Source organism: Falco biarmicus, chromosome 4, assembly GCF_023638135.1.
Source record: "Falco biarmicus isolate bFalBia1 chromosome 4, bFalBia1.pri, whole genome shotgun sequence".
NCBI classification, from domain to species: Eukaryota; Metazoa; Chordata; class Aves; order Falconiformes; family Falconidae; genus Falco; species Falco biarmicus.
The window spans coordinates 37,707,075-37,727,994 of NC_079291.1; the positions used below are offsets into that span (position 1 = coordinate 37,707,075).

Sequence of the window (20,920 nt, forward strand, 5' to 3'; positions counted from 1 at the left end):
TCCACGTGATCTCCTTCTCTAAATTTCTTTTACACCATAATACATTTTTAATGTTCACACTGTATTTCATATTTCATGTTCCACAAGACATGGCATATTTTAGCAATATATGCTGACAAGCCATGTGTTGTTACTAATGCCATTCTGTCATTGGTGGCATGCCACCTCATGCACACATCTGAGCAGGACTATCAGTCACCCCAGGAAAGTAAGTAATAGATACAAAGACATGCAAATGAGTGGCATATTTCTGTACCGAATAATGTGGAACTTTCTTCTGTCACCCTTCTTTTGTCAAAGAAAATAATGAAACACCAAATGTCTGTCTCACTCCACTGCTGTGCAAAATGGAAGCTAGAGAGCTTCCACAGCACTATTACCCCTTGCTGTCCTTTTGAGGGTGCTCCGTCAGGCTGAGGTATGGATATGTTGCGTTTCTTAAAGGACAACAATAAAAAATTGCTACTGGAACACCAACAAATAATGACAACTGTTCTGAAAAGTACCTTCTGCCAGAAACAAGAACTTTTAACCTGGGGGAACCCCAAGAAAAGTTCACCTGCAGTAACTGAGCTTTTGCCACCTCTTCCCTCAAACCTTGTCAAATAACCACACATGAAGAGAGACTGTGAACATGAAAATTGCCTCTTAGCAGAGCTGTATCAAACTGTAGTAGTATTTATGACCTCTGTCAGCTTTGGCTGTTCAGATTATCACCTGAGGCCTTGAATTCCTCTGGTTGGCCATTACTTTGTTGCTAAAATCTGTATATGGGTCATTAAGGCTTAAACAGTACATTGAAAGCAGCTCACCCTGAAGTCTCTGCAAATACTGTCTTTCCTCTTCAGTCCCCTCCCCCACGCTTATTTATCTTCTCTAATGTCCAATTCTCCCTTTTTACAGTCTCAGTATTCAACATCTGCCATATACTACAAGAACTACAAAACATCACCTGCAGGGTGAGATTTCTGTCTTCTCCATTAGACCAAGTGAAATACAGTAAATAATATAGCACAGAGAACAAAATCATCTTAATTGCACTAATCTTACACTGCAAAAATAAGAAGTTCCACTATCAATTTATACTGTGAGAAACCAAACGTAACTGGTGAAAGTAAGAGAATTACCCCGTGTGCTCTTCTATTAGGACTCATACTGGAGAGTGCCTGTCTTTGCGAAAATACTGCTTCGTTGCTTAAAAAAAAAAAAAGGGGGGGGGGGATGGGATGAGGATGGTGTTTTAAAAAAATAAAAAGTTGTCTGAAATAGGAAAGCTGTTCCTCCACAGCGTACTTTAAAAAAACAAAATGAAATATGAACTGATGGTGCTTGGTGTGGGTTTTTTTCCCAGAAACATCCATCCCCTTTCAGAACAAACAACAAATATACCTCCTCTTTTGGGCAACTTTTTGGTCGGAGGGGATAAAACTTTGGATGAACTCCACTAATTCAAAGACAAAACCCAGGAATTCACATTCAAGAGAATGAAAAAGAGTCCATGGAATCTATCAGCATCAGCTTGAGACAGGCCTGGCTTCATCTTTGAAGCTGTCAGTGCAGCTGCTACTGGAGCTTAGTGAGAACCGAGGTGCTGCTGTGCCTGATGTTACTTCTACAACAAAGTAACTCTCCCAGAGAATGCCATCTCCATCCAGTGATTATCACCCATAGATTTCACACCGAGTTGTTTTCTTTTGAGATAAAAAGACTAAAATATTGTTGAAAAAGTATTGCAGCAACTCACAAAAGTGAGACCAATATACTAGCACTTCCCTGTATCCTTAGCACATATCTTTAAAAACAAAATTAGGTAATACTGCTTCAAAACTGCTGGCATTCTTTTTTTACCCTCAGTATTAAATATGTATGAAAAACAGATGGCAGCACTTTTAATTCATTTCCCCAAAGAGTTTAGAGGAGTCACAGCAGCAAATAAGGTTATAGTGCTTTTTTTAAAACACTTCGGACAAAACACCATATGTGTTTGAATGAGTCTGTTCCTCATTCTTCTGCCACCTGTGTTTGCACATTCCGTTACAGCAAATTCTAGCAGTAAAAAACAGGGCAAAGGAACTGGTGACATACTTCAATAATTAAAAACATCCAAGATTATAATTTATGTGACTTGTACATAAATTCATGACCTGAGCCAGTAAAAGTACCAATACTCAGCACTTCCCTGTCAAGGGCTAGTAACTATATTTGCATACCTAAAGGAAATGCATTGTATTTGCTTGAATAACCATCACAGACTTCTCCTCCAAAAAGGGGGATGTTCTGATCTATTATGAGCTTCTGGCAAGCTGCCTTATTGCTTGTGTTGGTCAAGGATTTTTTTGCGGTTCGCAGATGAGCTAGGTTCTGAAGTACACTCACTCCACAAGCAAGCCAAGCCAGATGGACTGCAGCCAACTCTTACCCAAAACCTGAGTAGCATCAGTAAATTTAGTGCTTTGCTCCATGCACAGTTTACAGCATCAGCTCAAGCCTGACACTCCATTAAAAAAGCTTTGTGACTTTAAGATCAGCCTTGACTTGAAGTGTTTTGAAAAAGGCTATTCCTGCATGCCCATAAAGTAAGATTTCACAGCTGTATGTCAAAATCAACAAAAGAACCATTACTGTCGACTCCCAGGCCTCATGCAAGAAGAGCTTCTCACCAGCAGCACTAGCAGAGATGGTACTTTCAGACCTGGCAAGTGCATTAAGCTTGAACATCAGTTACGGTTCTCAGATCTTCCTACCACAATCAATTAAGTCTTGCAATTCCTGACTATCATCTTGTGCTTACTTTGTGAAAAATCACGTATCTCCACTGCAGCTCCAGATAGAAGAATCACCCATGATATTCTAATTGTCTGGTGTTTCAATGACCTGGAAGCCTTTCTCAGCAGTAGAAGTCAATCTCATACTGCTTATACTCATTGGAATGTACAACAGCTGCTGATACCCCCTCAGATTCCACAGTATATGCAAAGGCTATGATATTCCCATCGCTTTTCTAAAAAGTATAGCTAAGAAAGTCTGCTTTGCTCAGCATACAGTAGTTGAGGTGACCTCTGGGGCTACAACGTACCAGTGCTCACCATTTCCCATGAAAACAAATAATTTGTTTTGCTTCAGAGCCAAACACCATATCTGTAAAGTTCTGTGCTTGTCACATTCTGCATCACAATGGTGCTCTCTGACAGAGTGGCAACTTCCTCACATGAACAGTGTCTGAGCTCTCCTGGAAAGGCAACTTTAGGGAGGAAACATTCATAGGGTTTTTCCCTCTGAACAAACATATGCAGATGTGTTTTATTGCCTGCACAAAGTACGTAAGTTCTGCCTCCCTTCCAGCAACTTGTGTTTCCATATATACATCTTCTATGGCAATTTTTAAAATTTGGTCTCAGAGCACAATGTCCTTTATGCTTCTCATCCACTTCCCACACAGCAGGACTTCTTGTGTGCAGAATGCTGCTCACAGTTCTAGCACAGAGACAGGAATTCAGCATTCTGTTGGTTTTGCAGCAATAAATATGCAGAAATTTCCTCCTTCGAAATGCAGTCCCCAAATCTATACTTTGCTATTTTTCAGTTCACCCACCTAAAATAATTTACTACGACCAAATAACTTTGCTTTCCTACAACCCTGCATGACAAAATTTAATGCAGTGAAAACTATACATCCTAGGTAAGACTACACTGACCACAGACTTCCTATCTTCTTACCACAAGATATATTCTGCGGAATGATCATCACTTGTAATCTCAAGTAGTTGATTTTTGTGCTGCATACCTATAAATGCACAGAATCTGTCAGCTTCCACTCTCATCTTAGCGGACACAATGCAATAAAGGAATATAGGCCACCGTTCAGCTCTGACAAATTTCTAGGAGGAAGTTTCTTAACAAATTTCAAGGGAATACATAAGCTACAAGAAGAACAGGAAAAGCATCAAATCGTTCCAAAGTGCTATTACGTAGGCTTAGCTGAATTACCTTCCTTACAATCAATTCCAACTTCATGACAGTCTCTTCTAGATTTAACAAATGGTCCTTATTCTAATTTTCATTAAGTAAAAAAAAAATTATGGTCTAGCATTAAGGAAGCACACAGTGCCTCACATCCTTGCAAGAAAGGATTTGCTACCCCTTCCAACTGTGGGCTGCTTTGCTGGAGGGACTACATGGATCACATCAGCTGCACCTACCTCCTCAGTCTGCAATTCAGGCTGACAGGAGTGGGTTGAACTTTTAACCAAGTACTTTTTCTATTTGTGAAATTTCTACTTGCTGTTTCTACTTGAATGTGTAGTATGTTATCAAAGAAGAAATACAGAAAAAAGCATGTGTAACAACACATCGGCATTTTCAGAGGTTCTTCTCACTACAGTTGTAGTCCCCTAAGCAAAATGCCAAGTCACAAACCTGCTGAAACCTCTTTGCCTATTGAACTGGAACAAAACACTGGAAGGACTGATCAAATAAGCTCCAAAAAGTACTACAATATATTATTCTAACAGATACACAGAAGTCTGCTGTCATATGAAATGAATGTCTCTTTCAGTATGTTCTAGATATGAATTGTGTATTGTTCCCAATGCTCTTCAGACACAAGTACAGATGGAGGTTAAAAATAATGAGACAACATCCTATCAAAGCCAGACTCCCATGGAAAAAGACTGCTATATGCTACTCCTATCTTGTAGCAGCCAGTCATATCTTGCCTTCATTGTCCATTTCAGTATTCAAGAGGAGGAAACTGTGTAAACCAAATGATAATATGTACAGAAAACAACTCTGCAATGCATGTAGTATGTGAAAGCAGAAGTCTATTACATTTTATGCTGCATAGCATGACTGTGACTAGTAGCTGTCTACTAATAAAACAGTCATTGGTTGTTACTAGTCTTTTGTTATCTTGCTGAATTCTCAGACAGTTTTTTACATCGATATCTACTACCTTAGGATGCCTTTTTTGTACATTTTCAGTCTAAACAATTCCTCCCATGTCCCCAAAAACAGGCTTTAGTTACACCTTGGTAATCCACTGAGTAACTTTCCCCTTGAAAAAAAACACCCACACCTCTAAACCCAATGTTTTGGAGTAGACCCAAAATCTGGAAATACAGAGACCTTTAAAACAGAAATACACATTTTGACATCTCCACGAAACCCCTCTAAATCTGGTCAAATTATAAGCAATGTGAAAGGAAGAAGGAATACAGAAGAGGGGAGACAGCATGAGGGGCTGTGGTTCACAGTGGATGTTAGGACAGCTGGGTAAGGAGAAAGAAAAGCCAGAGGACAACTGAACAGCCTCCACAGGCAGAAAAACACACTAAGTGGAAAGTAAGAGCATGTAGACAAGACAGAAAAGAGACAGGATGCAGAGCATGGGGTAGGCAAGCACTCACACTTAGGGAGAAGGAGACAGGAGCCTGCAGACACTAGCACATATTCTTCACTGACACCCATATTAGAACCCAAGATTCCCACAGATTAACAACCCATTACTTTCAGCAGGAATAAATGAAAACGCCTGGCAGTTTTCCTCATTCTTCTCCAATTTCAGCCTACAGACAGAAGCAACCTATGACAGCTACTAGCTAGCATTTCAGCTCAAGCAGGATGTGTCCATATAAAAGCTTGCAACATGATGAAACATTGGAGTGCAGATGCAACACCAGAAAATAGAATACAGATTTCCACCTGCTTTTTCAAACGCTTTGAAAATTACATAAACAAAATTCTGAATTAAAAAAATTATGCCAAGCCAAGCACTCAAAGCAAAGATGGACTACATTCATAGGAGCTTCTGCAACACTAACTCAGCTTCTCCAATATACACACATTCCTGAAGTCACTACTGTGAGATAAGCCAGGGTACCAGCTTTCAGCACACAGCTGCTTCATATCTATCTTGCATTTTTCTCACACTTTGACAACCTGCAAGTTCACAGCCTAATTTACCCTGCAGTGACCAACTTGTGTGCTTGTACCCATTAACTGTTCCCAGCTCTTTCACTTTTTTTCCACACAAGGAAGAAGTGGTTGCTTGAATTTTTCTTTTATACAGGCCCAGGTTTGAATTGATCCAGCTTTATTTCCCAGCTTCAGTGGAAGGACCCTTCCCATCCATCAAAGAAGCTGAAAAGTCCATCAGGATCAAGTCAGAGGAAAATCCAACCTGATCTTTACCCTTACCTCTACCACTGGCTGAACATCACATTAAGTCACTCAAGCTGATAGCGTCACTGTGTTCCTCATTTTCTGGACTTTCCAACTTCTGATCTTCATTCATGATTATCAGAACCACAGAGTACACACAATTATTACAGTACCCCAAGCGACCCTGTATACTGCTGTTACCCAGTGCTATGCAAGTACTTTTCAAGCCACCTCAAAATCAACATTTAAAAGGACTCTCAGCAACTGGGGTGATGAGAAGATGCACAAATTGTCGGAGCACAACAATGAGTGTTCCAGAGAAATCTCAAAACTATCTGTTTTCTAATAATGCACAGGGGGTGCATATAGCTAAAGCCACCCATCAAGAACACAGAATTAACGGTTCATCAAGAGGGAGAGATTACATAGCAGGAGCAAACATGGTGCTGTTCTATAATTAAGGAATGAACAGTACACAAAGGGACAAAATTAAGTTTTCACATGTAAACTTAGATCTGACAACTTCTAAATGATTGACTTTGCAACTGCAATAAATATTCTCTGCTGTAAACATTATACCTACAATATTAGTATTACACTGTCTAAACAAGGGACTAAACTGAACACCAATACTGAAACTTATGTCCTGCTAAAGTCAGTGCAAGTTTTGTGACTCACTTTTCCCAATGCATCAATATGACAAGAAATCATTTAACGCATATCTACCTACAGTGAGTAATTTTTTTGTATATAAAAGACAGAAAGACATCCTAGGAAAGAATTTAATTGCATTAACATGAAATCCAGTTGCCTACCAGCATACTTTAACCACTACTTACAAATGAGGAATTCTACAGAAGAGCTGTTTTTTTAAAAAGGATTACTTTTGCTATTATTTCTCAGTGGGCCATTTCCTTCAGCAAAAATGTCTCACAAAAAGCAGACAGATTTATCAGCATGCATTTTAAGCAGCAGAAAAAGAAAAAAAAAAAAGAAAAAAGAAAAAAAGGCTTGTGGCATATGTCTTGCTATTTTTCAAAGAGGGAGTGAGACAGGAGCCTTTATAGGATCATGTCAATTTTCTTCTTCTGGGTGGGTGAGGCTCAACATGCTTCTTCACTCTTTGCTGGAAAATAACACTGGAATGGATATGGCATTGCTTTGTGGAATGATTTAGAGGTTAAAGAAAGGCAGTCTCAGTAGAAAGATAGTAAATAATTATTTTTACAAATATTTTAGTAAACAAAATAAATCACAGTGAAAATAAGACATGTTTATTCTCTAAGTGAAAAGAAAATGACATGGACTAAGTATGGGAAGAACACAAGGATTTCATAATAAAGTGAACGAAATCCAGTCATAGTGTAACTTACACTAAAAAGCAACTCAAAATAATGAACGACTAGAGATGTAAAAAACATTTTAAAGAACAGGAAATAACCTTAATTATGGCTAGATCTCTTTGATGCCCATGAGGTTTGCACTAAATTTTTCTTTCCCATCTAAAAGCATGCTAAGCATGCAAACCACAAAATGGCAAGATTCCCTCAAGTAACTTGTAAACTCATTTCCAACATGAAAAAAACCAAAGGGATGAAGCAAGCCGATAGATGCTACAGCAACAAAACCCAGTGATAATTCAAGTGAAGGTTAATTTTTTTTCCAAATTAAATCAGGTGAAAGATGTTGTATCAGAAACTGCTCACAATGTTGTACCACCAACAGCAAAGCCCTTTAGTGCCAATGCTGCTGGTCATCCACTTTGCAATCACATCATCTGAAAATATGGTTTGAGTTCTTTTCACCTGTAAAGGCCCTATGAGCTCATAAGGAACAGATATGCTGTCCTCCTGCCTTTGCCTTGTGGTCTCCAGGTATTACCTTGGTTTCTACCCTGTCATTTACTCTAGTAGTTCACAGCACCCATAAACAATGTTAAATTAATTTAAGGAGCAACCCATGAGGAAGAAATAAAAAGCCCTGATACTTGGGATTTTTGCTTTATTGAGCCTGGAATGTAACGGAATCTAAATCAGGATGACTTCAAACTTTATAAATTTATATTTTAGTGACAGCAAAGATCTGTATTATCATGTCATGGTCTAGAGCAGCATGTGCTTACTTAAACCTTGTGGACATTGTTAAACTTTGAAATTTGTATTTTAAAGGACAAAAATTTTCCTTTAAGCAAAAGATGGTAAGCCCTGGTATGTGTCTTTAAAAAGCAGCTGGCCCTCAGAGAAAGCAGGAGAGGTGCTAGAATAGAAAAGATGGTCTGAAGGAATGTGTCAGCTTCACAGAGTTGACAGCCATAGCTGATAGTGACAGGGTGATGCAAAAGTTAAGTGACACTTAGAAGAGGCCTAGTTGAGGTAAGCTAGTCATTTCTGTCCTCCTACTTTTGCTAAAAACATCCCCATAATTTTCAAGTACAGATTCACATTTACCTGTATAGATGCATGACACCAAACTATGGATCTAAATCCATATTGGAAGGCATTCTGAGCAACAACATAACTAAAACACACCCAAGAAAATGTGAGAAAATACATTAAATGGATCTGCCAGCATAACCCATTAACACCACAGGTGGTAAGAATTTTTTATTTCTTTTTTTTTAAAGGCCAAATGAACAGCCAACAGCTTGTCTGTCTACTACATACAGATACAAAACATCACTTCCCAGCCCCCCCAAAATATACTCAGTTCTTCCATCCTGTTGTGTCATGCATCAATTATAATTACAGCAATTTACTGTTTGCTTTTCCAGATATAGAATCATAGTAATTAACGACAGCAGCAATACTCATAGCACTGCCTCTTAAAGTACCAGTTCCTGTAAGATGTCACATTGCCTTGCCAAACTTTAAACAAATGTCCTCATCTTTTACAATTTGCGTCTAACAGCATTTGTTCCAGTCAGAACAGGTCAGCCTTTTCCAAAAGAGAACAAATATGCCCTTTAATGTTGGTAACCTTTCCTTCAAACAGTTCTCAGATCTCATGCACTGAAAGATGGCCTTCAAAAGTTACACTTAAGGTCAAGGACATTATTTTTCTCATTTCTGTGAAAATCTGTCCAATTTGTCAAAGTTCACATCTAGTCAGTGGAAAACTGTACTTTAAAGCTGCACTTTAGCAGCTAAAATCACCCAGAGAATCCATTCTCCATGAGCACACTTAAACATTCAGATATTTGGCAGAAGCCAAAGAAATTCAAGCCAGGAAGTCTGGGCTCCAACATCAGTTATACATAGGACAGTGTCAGCAGCAAAACTCTTATGACAGTTTCCCTAAAATCACAATCCCAAACCTGTTCTTGGCTGAACATATCTCCAAATCCCTTGCTCCAGTTCTGTTCCCTCCTCTCTTCAACCCCGCTAATGACAAAAAGGGTGGGAAATGCTAGCTCTGTCCAAGCAAGACTCCCCATCTCCATCCCATAGGCTGCTGGCTGAGGCCAAAGTCACCAGTCCTTCCCATCTTTCTGTTACTGCTTTCTACACCTCCTGCTGCTTTGAATGGCCTCTGTAATTTGTATTCTTTCAGACCCACTGCTGTAGTTGTAATCCTCTTTCTGAGCTCCTCACACCAACACCTACTATTAACTGCCATTTCTCCTGGTTCTCCTCTTGACCCCTGCCCAGGCATGGACAGTGGGGCAGTCATCTTCTTCCAGGCTGCCAAAGCACAGCAGAAAGGGGAGCAAGAAGGCTAGAGAAGAAATCGGAGTGAATAAGGGACAAAAACACATGGATAATGCATGCAGATTTTTTAACTCTGTCGGTATCAGAAAAAAACCCCACAACTAATTACGAAGGGGAAAGGCAGTGTCTGAAACTTTTGCAATGAAAACTGCCACATAAAAGTCCAGTTTCACAAGGGGACTTGAACGCCATTCACAAGCTCAGGACAAGCCAACAAACCAAAAACCCAGAGCTTAAATCGTGGTTCATCATCCCACACAGTACACAAGTGCTGAGATAAAGACAATTTTTAGTGGGTCTCTTCAAATCTGTCTTGTTTATTATTATAGCTGAACACAAAAGTGACTTGGTAACCAAACACGAGGCACGAAGGTTTTTGTTCCTGAGGAGAAATGGAACAGAAAACAAGCAGGGCACCTTAGCAAGCAATAGGAACTAGAAGAACTACAACATGCCTAGACCACTGTATTTCTCTATAGCTTCCATTTTCAATTAGAAAGACTAAATCAAATAATACTAACAGGTTGTGTGGCTGAATCAGTAAGTGTAGTAGCTACTCTGACTAATTAGCTCCTTTGTATCCACAAAGATCAAGTGAGGACAGAAATCAAACTTTAGCTGTTAATTTGATTTGACCAAACACAGACTGGACTAGACCACTCAGTATATCTGTATGTTGCCAGTATGAGACCGGAACATCACAGAGCTATAGGATACAATCTCCTTATAAATGTATCGGTAAGACATGGTCAAAGATGAGACTATCACCTCATCAACTGAAGCCAAACCTGCCCAACAGAGACACAAGACTCCTCAGGGCCATGCGACTGCACAGTTTAAGTTCACTGGAAGCAACAATTTCATGCACATGAGACCAAAGTTCAGGAACACAATAAAACCATTGCTGCTTTGAAGCAGTTTCTGAACCTCTGAAAGTCTTTGGAATGCATATTGCTCTAAATAAATAAGCCTTTTCCAAGCAACTCTTGAAGCAAGTTCATCTGCATTTTGAGATACTGCAAAAGGTCAAATACATTTTAGTTTCTACCACTAAAGTGAGAACATCTCAACATGCAGGCAAACACCACTCAGGCTCTGTAAGTCCTTGGAGCTCTTTACTAGTGATATGCTGCTCATCATCCTCATCCCAAGTAAATCAAAGAACAGCTTCAGCAAGCCACCAAATTTTGCGGACCGAGTTTTTCTGCGAATGGAACACAGTCTGACCTGAAAAAGGTCACAGAAATTAGGACAGAAGCAAGTACCCATAGACACTAATGAATTTCTTTCCTCCATCAGCATGGCTAGTTAGTATCTACGCTACATCAGACACTTTGCAACAGTAAACTCCACCTCCGAAGGAACTTACTACACTAGGAATACTAAATCCCTGTTTCAGCACATGCCAGAAAGCTTTGGCTAAAAATCAAGAACTGATTACATCCAAAAGTCTAAGAGTACATTCCAGTTCGGATATGCATATTACAACAGTGGCAGCTCAAAGTGCTAACACTCACAAGGCTTTTAAACATCCTCCCTAAATTCTCACCTCAGTTCAATTATTTCAAATAGCACCAGCCCTATGAAAGCAGAACAGGAATATTCCCAAACAGAAAAAGGAAAGATCAGTCCATGAAACAGGCACTACTCATTTACTTCTAATGAGGGCTCAGCATCCCAGTGATGACAGACCACAGACTTCAACAGTCCCATCAAAATGCCTCTCCCCCAGCTGATTAGGATGCTTGCATATGACAACCTGGTAACATCTGAAACAGACAGGATCTCCCAGATAAACAAACCTGGCCTGAGGCAGTGAAACACACTCCTCTCCCAAAATCTGCTGTGCTCACAACAAGCTACATGTAAAATACTAAGAACCATTTATCTGAAAAGAAACTGCAGTTGGGTATCCATATTTTGAAGGTATCTTTAAGGTTAACTACATGAGTGCTACACACCATAGGATCTGCGGTGGTATCACTACCATGAAGGAGTGTATAATTATCTGCAGATATTTTTCCAACATTTTACTGGGCTTAATAAAATCTAGTGCTTTTGTGCATTCACTTAAGAAACTTTTATAAACTTGTTCACATTAATTCTCAGAGATGTAGATTTATAAATCTTTCAATGATTTTACAAGGTTAATGGCCTCTGTAATTAAAACAAATTAATGAGAAACTGAACTGCTTTAAATTTATGCACTTCACTCAACCATAAAAACAGGAAACACTGTGAAGAACTTGCATGTATGAACCAGAGGAAAATACACCTTTTTTTGCTGACAGCTCCAAAGCAATGTACAGAAAGGGACATACTTCTTTTAACAGTGTGCTTAGACTCTGAAGTATTTTGAAACCTAAAATAGACATTAACACAATTTCTATTCCAGTTTCCAGACCTAGATGCATCTGAGAAATAATTTTACTCCAGAGGTGTAACTTAAACACACATACACCAGAATGAAAGCTTATACTGTGATACTGAAGGCTAAAAACCATAGATTAATTAATTTAAACCTCGCTTTCTTTTATTTTTTATTTAAACCTCAAGCTTTTAATGAGTGTATTTTTGAATAAATAAAATTAATTAGAACTTAATAGCATTGATAATGAAAGCTCCAAGTCCCTTATTAAAAAAAAAAAATTAAATCCATCTAAAAGTCAGTTAAGCCTTGAAAATGTCACAAAATTCACTTAAAAATTTCATACCATGCCTTGATAAGTTTTTTATTGAACTAGTTGACACACATTAGCAAGTAAAAGGCTAGATCACATCATACTCTTTTTCAAGGTCAAATAATCTGAAGTTGCAATAATTATAACCCAAATTTCTTCATGGAACTAAAATTTCTGTCATCCAAACTTCACTAAAGAACTTGATTTAACAGCAATAATACATCAGAAGTTCATGCTAGAAAAAAATAAAGAATAAAATCCTCTGATAGTTAAGGGTTTTTTCAAGGTCCAGAGGTTTCCTATTGCCTCAAAGAGGTTAGAAGTTGCTTTATGCTCTTGAACTCTGATCAGGAGTTACTCACGCACAAAGAAGCAAATTCTTTGAATGTGACATTCTACCTTCTTGCTCACAGACGTAAAAATGAATCAAAAACATGAACGCATGGGCTGATGGTGAGATGGGAAGGTTATTAATGCAATTCATAAGCCTCTTGGACTACTGGCAGAAATCTGACAGAAAAGGGTTAAGCTAAGTCTTCAACCCATTATCCACCAACATATACTCTTATAGGTTATTTAGTTTGACCTCCTCAATAGAAGGAGCAATTTTCAAGCTCATAAATTTTTAATGAGCATATTTTTAGAAAGACATCCATCTTCTTGCAGCAACCCAGCTGTAAAAGTGCTCCCAACCCTCATCAATGTTTGCTAAAGTCAGAAGTCCATTTAATCCCTACACTGATAATTTAAGCAAAGCCTCTTTAATCAGGCTTTGAATCAAGACTATACTTTGCTCCAAACCCTTTTCTTTTGCCTTTATATAGATTTGTACTTATTTGTGCAATCAAGGCTGATAGACAGCAGCATACAGACACACATCAATACCAATCACTTGAATTTCATTTGTGAACCACAGCTACAATCCTTAGCTTCTCCACTGGCATGCAAAATAAAGTATTTTTGATTATGCAAATAGTCCTCTGCTTTGTGAATAGTGCCTCAAGTGATTCAAATGTTAATTCTGTTAGAAATCTTGATGCAAAGCCAGTATTTCAACCATGTCAGTCTTATAACCAAGACTTCCTGACAAACACATAATTGGAAATTGAAAAATACTTCTTAGGACCACAAATACATTGAGATAAAGTAACCTGGAAAAGTGTGAAAGTTCTTTATAGCTTTTTGTCAATGGGCCTAGGACCTGCTGGGCTTCACTTTGAGATGGATGCCCCTTCAGGAACTGGCAGTTTCACACTGGCAGCAATGTAGGCACTGCTATACTGAGAAAACCAAAAATGAAGCAAAAGCAAATTTTTATCTTCTCCAGAGTTTAATGTGCTAAATGTCAGGGTTTGTGTCTTCTCATTTTCTTAATAAAACCCTCACACAATCCAATGAATATCTGTATGAAAATGTTCTCCCAAGTATTAAACACGTATTTTGAGCCCTCACAGCACACAAAAGAGCAAACATGTGCACTGGATTTCAAAGAAATAGGGTAAAAGGGAAGTGAGTGAGTGAGAGTGTGTGTGTGTGTGTTATCCTACTATTTGAGGGTGAAATGTGTAAAAAGTAAAGCAGATTATATTTTTTTCCAGTTACACAAATTTGGACCACATAAAAGTAGGTCAATTTTGACCGCTTCCAAACTAGAACTTCAAAATATACTGACTTAACAGCTTTTCTTTTTACGTCGCAAGTACAGTTTTGATTATTTGTTCAGTCAGTTGTGGTGTTTGTTGTTTGTTCAGTCAGTACCACAGTAACTTGGGTTACTGTGTCCTCTCAAGTTTTAGGAGTTATGAAGGAAGGGAGGATGTTTGCAGATGGAAGCCAGCCACACTGGCACTGCTATGACCCTGTCTGTGAAGCTAGTATGGTGGTACACCAAGATTCCTACCACTCTCTTGACTTTCTTGGTTGCTTCTGCTTAGGGAAGACCAGGGGATAATTAAGCCTAACACACCCCACCCCCCGGAGTATATTCATTATATAATTCCAACTCTCAGCTTAAAAGCTACCTATAGACAAAATAAAAGGCCTTAGGAAGTTTCCAAAGCAGATCCAGAGCAAAAAGTAAAATGCTTAAAATTAACTATCATTGACAGCGCAAGTTTTGTACATCTTCTCAAAGCATAAAGATCCACAACATCCTTATCTGCATTAACTCCTTCCTAACATCCCAAAGTAACATTCAAAGAAAACTGGTCGGTACCACTTCTGCACGGATTAAGGAAACTCTGAATCTAGCTTCACAAAACAAGGATGACAAACAAGCTTTATCAGATCAGAACAGATACAAATCACCAGTTTAGCACAGCTAATACAGCCCTATTTACATGGCTTACTCTATTCATTTTGTTCTTACCTCCCTTTTCAATTAGCTCCAGCTAAATCTGCTGCCAGCTGAGAAGCTGTGGAAGCTTGTGACAAGTGGCCCAGAACTTAAACATTCAGAAATACACGGTTCCAGATTCTACAGCTGTATAGCCCATAGTGATGGCTTTTAGACTCCAGTGTCATGGCTTGTATTTTAATAAATGGGTCAGAGGTGGAAGGTCATGATATCCTATTACCAGTTTCTGAACCATCCATGAACCATCCAGTTCCCCTTCATCACAGCAGAAAAAGGGGATGCATTATCAGCTTTTTTTTTTTTTTTTTTTTTGGTTATTACTTATTCGGGAAGAACATTCCAAAGTAAAATAATGTGGATATTCATTTTCATTGCTTTCAAGAAGACAGTAAAGGTCAGTTTCTAATTCTGAAATGCTGCTCTCTTCATACTGATTATAAAACCTGAAAGCAGTAACTCCACCCATGCTGCAAGAAGAGATCCCATTACGAGGCATGTATTTCAGTTCCACATAATTCCCGAATGATAAATCTCCCACCTCTCCCCACTAAAACTGAAAAATTGCACTAAAATATTTGCAACACAATCTTCAGCCTATGGAAAAATACAAGAGAGGAAAAGGAGCAGTGCTGTCTCCTGAAGGAATGGCCTGACCCAGGCAACTGTGCCTACAGCATCCAGCAGCAGGTAGACCAAAGGAAAAAGCAAGCTATGAAGAAACAGGTAATAAGAACAAGGGAGGAAAAAAAAGAATGTATTTTTTCCCTCACATATATAACTTCAATATAAGATGTATTTGCTAACAGTTTTTCCACTGTTCTGATTATAACTGATGTTTTTCTTCCTATAAGAAAGGTGTTAGTGAATGCCTCTTACTGACTAGAATGCCATATTTTATGCCAGTACAAAGATGCAGGCTACTGAAAATATTTCCCAAGTATTTCAAAGTTTAGAAACAATTCATGCTTAAAATCTTCAGCAAAGTAGGGTGATCTAGACATAGCATTTTACTGTTGTGGGATTTTTCACTTCTGTGAATACATGACATATTTAGGGAAGAATTGAATCATTACCACAAAAGATGGGAATGAAAGGCAGGAAAGCAAAATATTGCTGTAGTCTTGTCCTTTCAGGCTGCCTGTCTTCCCAAATAGCAAGCCTATTCTGAAGGCATGGCCCCATCTTTTGCAAATAAGGATCATTCTCTTTTTGATACAGGAGTGATGCATATAGATATTAAATCAGAATAGTAACTTGTACCTGGAAAGATACCGGTGGTGCTTAAATTTCAGGATATGTTTATAAAGAAGTTGGAAGTGTCCAATTAACCAGTTGTGGGTTTTTTCCAAAGGAAAAAAAAAAAAGTAGTTATTGTGCTGTGGACAAAAGCATTGAAAACAAAGGCACTGTCGCAGATCCAGCAGTAGCACATGCACATCTTCATTGTTACACTCATGCCTGAAGAGCCAGAACTATTTGATACTGTATTTCTAAATAAATTACACACATCAGGAGAATTAGGATATATCATTCATGAACTTTCTGTGTTGAAAACACACAAAGCTGTTCTGATGTTATGTTTATGCATGATGACTAAAGTCAACAACAAGATGATCATGTGTCTCAGACACAACTTCTGATGAAAACGGCCATCTTTCATGGGAAGCATTTTATCTTTATCCAGATGTGGGTACACATCCAGCTCACATTAGATGCTCTCTGGGTTGACCAAAGCCACTGTGTCACTCTTCACAAAGGACTTGGTTGTTCGGGGAACAGTGTTAAATCGGCTGTCTACATCTACTCATAAAGACATACAGGAGACATGCACACACAATATATATACACACCCACACACTCCTTCCCATACATGGAGCAATGCATCTCTTTCCAGGGGGCAAGATTTAATATCAGGAAACCAGACAACCTTCTCATGTCCTTATTTTGCATTTACCCAAAGTTGAAACCAGTTCTGCTGAGACAGAACAGTCACCTACTAGTTTAACATGTGCAAAGGCTATGGAGAAAACCCAAGCTGACTGAAGTGGTTCAAACACTGAGTTGCCACCTGTCTCTAGTACTTTCAAAAACCAGGACACAGCAGTGGGAAAACACATACAAAGTACTCTGAGGTCTTGACAAAGGCAAGTGTCTGTGCAGATTTGAAGTTTCCGCTTTAGTCACAAGGCTAAATGGTACTGTTGCTTAGATTATTCCTTTCACAAACAGGAGATATAACAAAAAACAAGTTGAACAATTGGGTAGGTTCAGGGTACATTTCTTTGCCTCAACACCAGATGATAACCAAAGTTTTACTTCTCCAGGTGGCCATGGAAGGTATTGGCACTTGGATGGGTGCCTTAGGATCTCCCAAGCAGTTCAAGCTGAGATGCCATCACTTCGCATCCCCATTCAAATTGACAACCAGCTAGTATCACCAATTCAATCCACTCCAGCTGGGATATGGTAATGGTAAAAACTAGTGCTATTTGGAGCAGGAGCAGCTTAGTCCTACAATTATGGTGGTAGCATGTGCTATACAAGGAGGTAAAATTTGCATACAGCATAAAAAGGCTGATCCTCACCAACCTCAAGTCAAACAAAAAAACCCACAAGGACTGCAAAAGAGTTCTGCATGACTTATAGTTGACTTATGAAGAAAGGATTGCCATCCTCCTTTTATCCTCCATATCCTGTAATTGCCATCTTTTTTCTACCCTTCCCATCATACTATGAGGGACAGCGAGAGCAGCAGACCAGACAAATCTGTAAGGCAACAGTTCTGACTCCTGCATTCAACAGGAAGAGAAAAAAAATTTTTTTGAGCAGAAAAAACCTGCTCAGAGCAAAAGACCCCCAGCAGCGCAAAAAGCCAAGTCAGAGCACCCTGAAATTCAGGTCAGAGGAAACTGTAGGCAAATGCCTTATTGAAAAGGGTTCAATAGTGCCCCTGAACGAACAGATTTTGTAACCTTCTAGCACTGGAACTAGCACAAGATCTTTTATCGAACACCTTCAATGCAAATACTGAAGATGCACAGACAACTTCAGTGGAAGTAGGGCAGAGTCTGAAAGGTCTACCGTTAAGCTAATGGGTAACAAGGATGCGGAAAGGTTTCCTGACGGCAAAATGATGATATTTAAAAAAATAATAAATTTAAAAATCCTCAAACTGTCACCCCATTCTTTTCTTGCTGGAACCGTGCCCAAAAAAAGCCAGAAGAAGGTCACAGCTTGCACATCAGAAGTACTGAATGAAGATTCAATTGATACAGCTGTGTTCCATCTCAGCAGGCTACAGATAAAATTTTGAAGGGGGGTTAGGAGGACAGAGGGGATGGAATATTCTGTGGAAGAGGTGTAACTCTGTGAAGCTGGATAATTTGGAACTTTCATTTGCACTTCTCAGAAAAGCATGACACTTTTCCCACATGATGGGAGTTCATTATAGAATTTAAAATTTATATCATGATTCTCAAAGGGAAACACCATCATTTATGTTGCATTTATGTAATCCCGGCTCTCCTGAAGGTTTTATAATTGTGAGAACCAGTAATGTGTTAGGGGGCAAAAAGAAAAAACAAGAAGGCAGTGGAGGGTAGCAGATATGAAAAGGCTATGCATATGCCTATGAATAGCAAGGAACAAAGAAACAAGCAGGACAGGCTTTACCAGTCTCTACCATTTCTGAGCACCCTACATGAACAGAAGCCTTCATTTGGTCCACCAAAAAGTGAGGAAGGAGCACAGCACAATTTGGACACACCGAAAAGCAGGATACAGTTATCACAGTAACCATTTGCACTGGATCTGAGACTGGACAACTATCAGCTCTCCTGTGTTCACCTGAGATGACCAGAAATTCAGTTCCCATTTCAGCCAGTCAGTCCAACTGCTTTCACAGAAAGACAAATGAATAGTGACAGTAAAAAAAAAAAAAAAAATAGCAGCCAGTCAGGGCTGGGGAGAATAGCAGGAGTAAAAGTAGAATAAATATGAAAGCTCCTGCTGCTTCCGAGCTCCACATTGCCAAGGATCTAACATGCTTCTCTTAGATATATGCAAATGCACATGCAGGAGAAAGTACAAAGGAAACATGGCTGACAATTTGAGCTAACAAAAAAATGCTCAGTCATAAAACCTCCAGAAATTAAAGGCAATTTTTCTATTATTAATGTTCAGCAAGAATGAATATGCAATTCTCTACAACATAACAGTGTGTTTAGTAATAACAAACATCCAAAAGTCTTGGAAATGTTAATAGCTCACTTCATTTCAGAAGAAAGTTCCCAGGAACATCCTTTTCCAAATGTACTGTAATTTTTGAAGCCCAACCTATCCTAATTTGGAAATTTTGTATTTCCCTTTTATATTGAGGAAGCATATGGTGTGGAAATGGTTGCAGGATGACTGTAACAGAACAACACCAGACAGAGAAATTAAAATTGCTGGAGCTTCTTTGAATACTTCTTGACCTTAAATATCCAGCAACAAAGTGTCCCAGAGGTTCTTGGCTTTTGTGTTTTATTTTTGACAACACTGAAAAACAAAGCTGTTATGACTGTAAGCTGCATTGGCTTTGCAGGGACTTTACAGTTAATTGAGCTGTAGCTATTTAGCCTGCAGGAGGCACCAGTTCTGCCAACTCTGTAGGCAATGAAAAAGTTCCCCAAGCTACAGCCAAGCTACCATCCTTTTTTTAATTCTTCAATTTTTTTTTTTTTGAGCATTTTTAAATGCTCCAAAGCAACGTGGCTTTTGGGGAGCATGAACTTATCCTCAGACTCAAAAAACATAAAGACACAAAACTCCTATAGTAACTCATGTGACAAGCACGCTCAAAATAGCTACATCTCCATAATCTTAAACGTAAATCTCTTGAAGTTCCCTGGGGCTTGTTGAGTCAGACACGTATGAAGCTTTTAGGCATTTCAGTTACAGAAATTTAAATTTCTTGACTGGACTTTGTGAAGGAAATGTGAAAGTCCTCCAAACTCCTATCACTCAAAAGAAAGCAGCTGTCAAGCTTCCTTAATTACAAAAAAAACCCCCAAACAAACCAAACAAAAAAAATAATCAAAAACCCCCAAATAAACAAAAATACCCTGCATAAAAGGAAGAAAAGGTTTAAGTTTTGTAAGAGCTTGATTTAACTTCCAAAAAAAGAAAAATTTACTCTCTACTGGCAGACAGATTCCCATTGCAGTTTTCATCTTCTACCAGTAGATAAACCAACAACTTAAAAAAATAGGCATATCTTGTTTCACTGTGCCCTTGACCTACAGCATACAACCTTCCAGACCTACTCTAACACAATGAATAGGAGGCTTATCACCGTGAGTCATCGAACTAGTGCAATGAGGTCATTTGTTGACTTGAAAGTTGTAAAGATCATTATGCTATTTATCAGTCAGAAATCACTGAGACGGGAAGCATGTGCAATAACTCAGGTAATATTCAATATGAGGTCACAAGAATTATATCTACTGAGTAAAAATGCAACTTTCTATAGTCCTCCCTTAGATGGTGTGAGTACAGACTGCTATTTCTCTGGGATAATACAGAAGCACAGCTGCTTTACATCACTTGCAGTACTGTTACTATGAGGCGGTATTTTCCATTGTGCACCCATTAGGAACACCATGCAATAAATTACGCATTCACTTAGGTAACGGCTCTCTCTTGGCAAACTGATCTTCCCTGTATGTTTTTCTTAGCAGTTACTCCAATTTTCCACAAATAAAAGTTTTGTGAGGATTTGTCCCCTCCAGCCCAACAACTTCTGAAAGCGAAGCCTCAAAAAACCTCCCAACCTCAGAAAGTCTGTCCAGTCTCAGGCATAAGGGTGAACTAGCATTTCTTTCTTAAAGACCCTTTAGGGTTTTCATTTGTTGTTTCTCTTCTAGACCTGAAACTTTGAAGACGTTTTGTGGCCCAGAATCGAGCATCTCTCCTCCCTGCTCTAAACTGGCATTCAAATGCACTAAATTTTCTCCCACAAGTCACATTACAAATTT

General features: G+C 38.8%; 1 protein-coding gene across 2 annotated transcripts in view; it reads right to left on the reverse strand.

Annotated features, from left to right (window-relative positions):
• Positions 1–20,920, reverse strand: part of CDK14 (cyclin dependent kinase 14) — a 316,567-nt gene that overhangs the window by 183,689 nt on the left and 111,958 nt on the right. The gene's annotated exons all lie outside the window — the stretch shown is intronic.